Source organism: Zonotrichia albicollis, chromosome Z (assembly GCF_047830755.1).
Source record: "Zonotrichia albicollis isolate bZonAlb1 chromosome Z, bZonAlb1.hap1, whole genome shotgun sequence".
NCBI lineage: Eukaryota > Metazoa > Chordata > Aves > Passeriformes > Passerellidae > Zonotrichia > Zonotrichia albicollis.
The window spans coordinates 16,821,806-16,829,475 of record NC_133860.1 but is presented as its reverse complement, the minus strand read 5'-3'; the positions used below and the strand labels follow the sequence as shown (position 1 = coordinate 16,829,475).

Below are 7,670 nucleotides of genomic sequence, written 5' to 3'. Positions count from 1 at the left end.
CCATTCCCTTTTGCAGTGCTTAAGAAACGCGAACCTGAAAAAGCAACTAAACACTTTGGAATGCAGTTTCATTTGGATAATCTTGAGGTTTCTACTAAGGGAAAAAAAAGAACTTTATTAAAAATATTAGAAAGGATCAGCTTAGATTTAAAAAAAAAATTAAAAAATGAATTCACTGTTCATTTAAATCATCCTTGGAACTAGCACTGCCCGCTGAGCGAGAACCGAAGATAAAAGCGATACAAGGAAAACGTTTAAAAGACTTGAAAAAAATCCCGATGTGCCCTAAAACATTAAAACGCTGGCAGAGAGCAACGCCTGCTCGGCGGGGGCCGCAGATGCCGGGCAGCTCCCGCAGCGCGCTCCGAGCCCGGCCCGGGTGTCCCGCGCAGGGCGGGCGGGCGGAGGGAGCCCCGCGGGCGGAGGGAGCCCCGCCCGCCCCGTCGGGCCGCCCCTCGCGGCATCCCCCGCTCCCGCCCCGCCGGGGCCGCCCCCGCGCTCCGCGGGCCGGGCCGGGCGCTCCACGGGCGAGGCAGCAGCGCCGGGCCGGGAGCGCCTGCCCCGGGCACGCTGGGCAGGTGTCGGGCCCCGTCCCGCCGAGGTGAGTGGGGAGCGCCGCGCGGGGGTGGTGGGGGCGGCGGGGCCGGGGCTGCCCCGGCGGCGGCTTCGCTCCCGCGGGGCCGGGCCGGGCCGGGCCGGGCTGGGCTGGGCTGGGCTGGGCGCTCCCCCCGCGCTGCCGCAGCGGGACGCGGGGGCTGCATCGCCCGGCGGTCGCTGTGGCCATCCCGGCATCGGCACCGGGGGCTGCGTGCCCCGGCGGACCGTGAGGTGCAGCCTCCTCGCCGCTGCCACCGGGGCTGCGTCTGCCGGAGGTCGTGGGTGCCTGCCCCGGTTGCCTGGGGGCTCTGTGTCCTGCGGGAGGGCAGGGTGCATCTCCCCGCCCCAGGGCTGAGGCTCTTCGTTTTACCCAGAGTTGTTTGTGCGGGTTAGCAGCCCCTCCTCCGTGTGTCAGTGGGGCGCTTCCCCCGTGATGCCTGGGGCTCCATGCCCAGGGGGGCTGAGGGTCGCATCCCTTCGGGAATGCACACCCCACCGTGTTGGAGGCTCCATCCCCAGGGGGCTGGTGAGTTGCTGGAGTCCATGCCCAGGGCCTCTGGGGTCCATCGCTCTGTAGGTCAATGGGACAGGTGTTGACAGGATCCATCCTGCCGGGGTTGGTGGGCTTTCATTCCTCTGGGGGTCAGTGGGCCATATCCCCTGATCTGGGGGTGCTTGTAGCATCTCTGACCAGCCCTCGCTCTGCTATTCCCTGCCTGCCTGGGGGGGCGAGGGGCAGCTCCATCGCCTGCTGTGACACTTTGTCCTGTCTCCCGGCGTGGATTAGGTCATGTTGTGACAGTGCCTGTTACTGTCTTGCAGTGCAGAGGACCTGGGGATGTGAGGAAGAGGGGCTGCTGTTGCAGAAAAAACAGCAACCACCCCCCACTTCCATGTACAGAGCAGTTTAATAAAATCAGACAGCATGAAGCATGTGGCCGATTTTTCCCCCCCCAGTCATCAGAAGGTGGTTCTCTGTGTCATTAAATACTCCTGTTGGCACAAAGCGGGCTGTGATATATGCAGTATTGTAAGCCGGGGAGCAGTTGAGGATGAGATATGTAACAGGAAAACATCAAGAGCTGACCTCAAACTCTGAAGTTAACTGTGCTGCCTCTCCTTCGGGTGGCCTGGGGTACTCTATTAAACCTGTCTCAGTTTGTAACTATCTGACCATTCCACGTGGCCGTAAAAAGCTCTGATGCCCCTTTGAAGGCGCCATAAAGCTGCAAATGCGCTTAATATAGCCCATCCCGTTAACCTCCGTGCTTTCCCTCAGTATCCTTTTAATGAACAGCAACGCTCGTGAATTTCTCTCAACGGGCTGTCAAACCTTCTCTGCTTCTGGCTGGGAAAGAGCGCTGTGGAGCCTTGGGAAAGGAATGGTCCCAGAAGTGCCTTCAGTCCCTCGTCGCCGGGGCTGCGGGACTTTGTGGGGCACTGGCACGAGATGCTGGTGCGCTCTGGCCAGAGCAGGGGCAGCACATTCAAGCACTGTCCCTGCTCCAGCCTCATGGTTTTAGTGGAGACATCAGGGCTAGGGGCTCCGTTTTACTGCTGGCAGCGTGGCTGTGAGCAGGTGTTACCAGAGTGCTCAGCCGCCTTGGTGCATGTTCCTCTGCCTTCATTTTAAGGCACACTGCAATGCCTGTACACCCTCTGCAGCTCTCACCTTCGTGTGCAGGGTGCATGTCCTTGCAAATGCTGTGCTAAGCCCTTGGGATGACTCATAAACTTTTGTAGAGTGCCTTCTCCCTCTCTTGCATGATGGGTCTTTGCACTCGATGAAATATCTGGGTAGCCAAAGCTCATGCCAAGTGGAAGAACAGCCTGTGATATTACCGATATTACTGAGTTAATAATTTTCTGAAAAACAAAATGCCTGAATGCAAATAGAATGGAAAATGTGTCTTTGAAGTCTTTTTTTTTCTTTAAAATTATTCAGTGCCTAGCCTGGAGGAAACCTATTTTTTAAACTTTTATAAAACTTACAGAAGTGGGAAGGATTTATTTTTCTTTTATTTTCTTTTTTTATTTATTTTTTTAAAGTATTTTGGTTTTCATGACATGAGGTCTTTTCTATGTTCCCTTTGAAATGTTGACAGAGGAATGCTGGTCTTAAAATCTTGATGTGTGAGTAGATGTTTAGTCCGGTGTACTAGCTCCTGAGCTGGCAAATGCAGCTGCCAGCAGCTCTGCCAGCAGCACAGCAGAGCTGGGTCCAGCCAGGGATGCCCAGGCTTCCCACGGTAGAAATCAAGGCACTGATTGTCTCAAATGAGTTGGAAGTGGGGAGAGAAGGTCGGAGTCTAAGTGGTATTGCAAAGGATTTCCTAGGAATGCGGAGAGCTGCAGCTATCTTGCATGGCAGGTATCCGCTGCAGGGGTTGTTTGGCAATGCTGGTGACATCAAACCTTAATGTTGTAAGGGTCAAATTTAAAAGCTATTGCATATCTTCATGATATTGCCATGGGTGTTTTACTAGCTTTTCAGCAGCTTTGTGAAATAGGGAACATCTCTGGGCAGGATTTTGGCTGGGTGCAAGAGTGCACGCTTGTGTTGGGAGGTAGGGAAGGCTTTAATATGAGGCCCATCTGCCTTAGCTCATCTGCACAAGCATTGGGAAATGCTTCCTGCCTTTAAAATCCAAGTCATTACATCTGTGGAGAAAAACTTTAAAAAAAAAATGATAGTTCTTGTACACTGTACACTTTGTGTCCTGAAAGGACACCTGAGTTGCTCTAAATTAAAAGGTCTGGGTTTCACCACAGTAATATGTGAAAAGGTCTTACAGTGCAGACACATTTCTAAACTGCTCTGAATGCTGTTGCTAAAAGTAGCTTCTTTACTATATTTGAACACGTTTCTATAATAGCTAATATTTCTGTATATCATTATTGCCTCCAGTATGGAACTTGCTCTCTTGCTGGGTTTCCTGCAGGTGTTTGTGAGTGCTCTGTGTAGTATTCTTACCTGAAATGAATCCCAAGCCCTCATAAACTCCATTAGACAAGTGTAGAATTTAAAAAACAAAAAAGAAAAAAAGTAGTTTTAACTGGGCCATGTTAAGTCAGGAAATACAGAGGCTGAGGCTCCAGCAGCAATATTAACTTGGCTGCAGTACACATCCTGTAAGCTCTTTCATGACATACACCTCATAATGTAAACAGGAATAAGCACGTAGATTAACGTATGCAGAGAAGGAGTGTTTTTATGGAAAGAAAAGAGTGTTTTTATGGATTTGCCCCCCTTGTCCCTGTGACAGCTGGGTCTTGCCCAGAGCCTGGGAAAGCCTGGCACTGCCTCACACCAGGCTGGGCAGCGTGTCCATCGCTGACTCAGGCATACCCGACTGCTGCTGGGGTGAGAATAGCAGCAGCAAATGAGTAATTTGGGGTCTGTTTCTGTCAAAACAATAGCAGGGTAATGAACTGCGTTTTGTTCTTTAAGGTCTGAGTTGCAGCATGTATGATGCTTGAGCATTCCCTCTCGTGCCTCTCCCCACTGGCATGCCTGGCCCTGTTGAGGCTGCTGTGGTTGTAATGGATGCAGTGGCTTTGCTTTGGTGAGCCTCAGCTTTCTGCTTCTATTACCCACGTGTTATAGTAACAGCTCTCCCGGCTAATTTTAACTAGATCATGTACCAAAGTGATTAAATGAATATTGTACTTTAATACAGATCTGCAATGGACCAAGCAGTATTGCTCTTTCTATGATGTTGTCTTAATTAAAGACTGTGTTATTAATATATTTCACTGAATTGATAAATTTAGCCTGAAGGTCAAATAGTCTAATATGACCTTCACCATGTCACAAGACATTATATCTTGTGCAGTTACCACTGCTCTGAGCTGGAGATTTGCATGCGATGCAGTGTCATCTAGGGCAGAGTCTGTGGTCCTTCAGCAGCAGCTTCCAGCAATGACAGAGGTGGTCTGGGTGAATAAAATTAATTTACAGGTCCTCTCCAAGAGAAAACAATTATCCTTTTCTGTCTAAAAAGGGCTCCTAATCAGTATCAGCACACTGATATTGCTGCCTTGCTGTGACATTGTAAAGCTCTGCAAGGGAGGTGGGAGCAGCTGTAATGCTGCAATCCAATACTTCTCCTCTGATACCTGCCTAATGGCACCTCCTCTTCAGTGCAGCCTCCCAAGGATGCTGCTGGAGTGTTGTCGTAAGCCATGCTGTTGAGCTTTAATTTCATTATTGTTCGATTTGGCCAGCATTTTATTCACTTTCTCTGCAGTGTTAGACAATTTGCAAAGGGAGTTAGTATCTGGGTGGGTAACAGCACTTACTGTGTGCACTTAATCTAAATTTCTCTCAAAATGGAATTGTATTAAAGTAATTTGGTAAAACTTTGAAATTACAGTGAGGCTGCTTTTGATAATTGAGTCATTCCCCCCACCCCCCCCCCCCACCCCCCCAACTAACTGTGTTTATTAAAATTGTCTTGACCTCACACAGAATGGTTGAAATATAACAGAGTGTCTGGATCCCACTGGGTTTTGGTTCTGACCATTTTTGCTATGTGAGAGGTGAAGGTAGGCACTGCTTTGGGGCCTCACCATGGTGGATGGACAGCTGTCCCCTGTCAGCTCTCACAAGTGGAACAGTACCTGCCAGGATTTGTGCTGGGGGACTTGTCAGAAAGAGCAGCATTGAAAAATGAGAAAACCATGGAAAATGGTCTCTTAACTACATTAAACACTTATGAAACTTCTGTCATTCTGCAAAAAAACCCTGTAATTTTTACACAGTGGAGCTGTCCTCCCTGACTCAGAGAGGGAAAAAGACCTATTCAATGTTACATTTTAATCATATACAGCACAAAGACTTTTGCTGTGCTGTTTAAAATCCAGCTTTCTTTCAGGCTGTGTTCTGCCGGGATGTTTTCATCCAAAACGGACTGCTGAGGCTGACAGGAACAGTCTGAAAAAGCAGCTCTAACCTTCCTTCCTGACACTTCAATAGTGACACCCACTGTGGGAAACTAGGGCATAAATGCATTAACACTTGTCACTGGGAAGAAAATCTTCTCCATGATGGGGACCAGAAGAGAGTGATTCCTAGATTCATGATACAAATTTGTTCATTATTTATTTCAATCAAAGTCTGTAGGTGCTGCTACAATGAAAAATTAAAGTGCACTTTACAGAATACACGAGCTGACACCCTGCCAAACCCAAAGCCTTCCTGACCTACAAAACGAAGGAGACCTTTGATACTTCCTCCACTCTTTGCAAATTCTCAGACAAACAAGCTTTGTCCAGAATTTTGACAGAGGTAGGACCTCCTGAAGCAGATGCCAAACCCACTGTGTTCATTGTTGCCTTCCAGGGAAAACATCCTGCTTTTGCCTCCTGGTATTCCAGATCTGCATGAGAGCAGCCCAGCTGCTTGGTCTCCTGTAAGTGCTTTGGACTTCCCTAGGTGTCCTCTCACCCATGCCACCGTCCTGTTGCATGTTGTCTGTAAGTTCAGCCATGCTCTCCTCTTCCCAGATGGGTGAAAGACAGCTTGTTTCCTGCTGGAGCAGGGTTTTTCTGCTCCTCAAATACAACACCTGTATAAATCACTAACTGTGATCTGACTGAAGAAACACACTCCTGCTTCTCTCTCTGCTTACTGGGCAAAAGCAATTGCCTGGTGGTGTGGGGAAAGTCTGGCTTTAATACTGATCTGTGTCTTTTACTGATAGTCTTAGTATCATAGAATGGCCAGGTTTGGAAGGAACCTTAAAGGTCATGGAATTCCAACCTGCCTGCTATGGACAGGAACATCTTTCACTAGATCAGGTTGCTCCCAGTTCCGTCCAACCTGGCCCTGAACACAGCTTCTCTGGGCAAACTGTTCTAGTGCCTTGCCAACCTCACAGCAAAGAATTTTTTCCTAATATGTAATCTAAATCTTCTCTCTTTCAATTTGATGGAATTCCCCCTTGTCCTATCACTACAGGATACCACTAAAGTCTCACTCAATCTTTCTTGCAGGCTCCCCTTCAGGTCCTGGAAGGCCACAATTAGGTCCCACCCCAAAGCCTTCTCTTTCCCAGGCTGAACAATTCCACGTCTTTCTGTCTTTCCTTGTAGGAGAGCTGTTCCATCCCTCTGATCCCCTTGGTGGCCTCCTCTGTGCTGGCTCCAGCAGGTGCCTGTAGCTCCTGTGCTGGGAGCCCAGGGCTGGATGCAGTGCTCCAGGTGGGTCTCAGCAGAGCAGAGCAGAGGGGCAGAATCCCCTCCCTGCCCTGCTGCCCACGGGGCTCTGGGTGCGGCCCAGGACACGTTTGGCTCTCTGGGCTGGGAGTGCCATGGCTGGGCCATGTGCAGCCTCTCACCCCCAAGCCCTTCTGGGCACAGCTGCTCTGGGGCTGCTCCTGCCCAGCCTGTGCTGCTACCCGGGGCTGTCCCAGCCCAGGGGCAGCACCAGCACTTGGCCTTGTTAAACCCCATGGTGTTCCCATGGGCCACTCCTCCAGCTTGTCTGGGTCCCTCTGGATGGCATCCTGTCCTTCAGGTGTGTCAAACACCTCAGCTTGGTGTCATCTGCAGACTTGATGAGGAGTACTTGATCCCTTCATTGGTGTGATAAATAAAGATAATAAATCAACTGGTCCCAGTGCAGACCACTGAGGGACTCCACTTGTCACTGATGTTCATCAGGACTCTGAGCCACTGACCAATACTCTGTGGATGCAACCTTTTAACCAGCTTATCCATCTAACAGTCCACCCATTAAACCCATGTCTCTCCAATTTAAAGAGAAGAATATTGTGGGGGATCATGTCAAAGGCTTTCCAGAAGTCCAGATAAATGACATCTGTAGTCCTTCCCTGTCTGCTGATGTGGTCATTCCATCACAGAAGGTCACTGGGCTGGTCAGGCAGGACTTACCCTTGGTGAAGCTGTGCTGGTTGTCCCAAATCATCTCCATGTCCTCCAAGTGCCTTGGCACAGTCTCCAGGAGAATGTCTTCCATGATCTTCCCAGACACAGAGGAGAGGGTGGCAGGTGATTCCTGGAGTTCTCTTTTCTTCCCCTTTTAAAGATGGGTAAAATGTTTCCTCTTT

The 7,670-nt window shown here is 49.8% G+C and overlaps 1 protein-coding gene across 4 annotated transcripts in view; it reads left to right on the top strand.

The window, feature by feature from the left end:
• Positions 1-443: 443 nt before the first annotated feature.
• Positions 444-7,670, top strand: part of PDZD2 (PDZ domain containing 2) — a 201,117-nt gene continuing 193,890 nt past the window's right edge. For 3 of the 4 annotated variants that reach the window (XM_026794603.2, XM_005488779.4, XM_026794598.2), the window contains exon 1: positions 446-601. The gene's annotated coding sequence lies outside the window, so the exon portion shown is untranslated. Of the gene's footprint in view, positions 602-7,670 lie in introns of all 4 variants that reach the window. The other variant, XM_026794602.2, reaches the window with a different exon arrangement.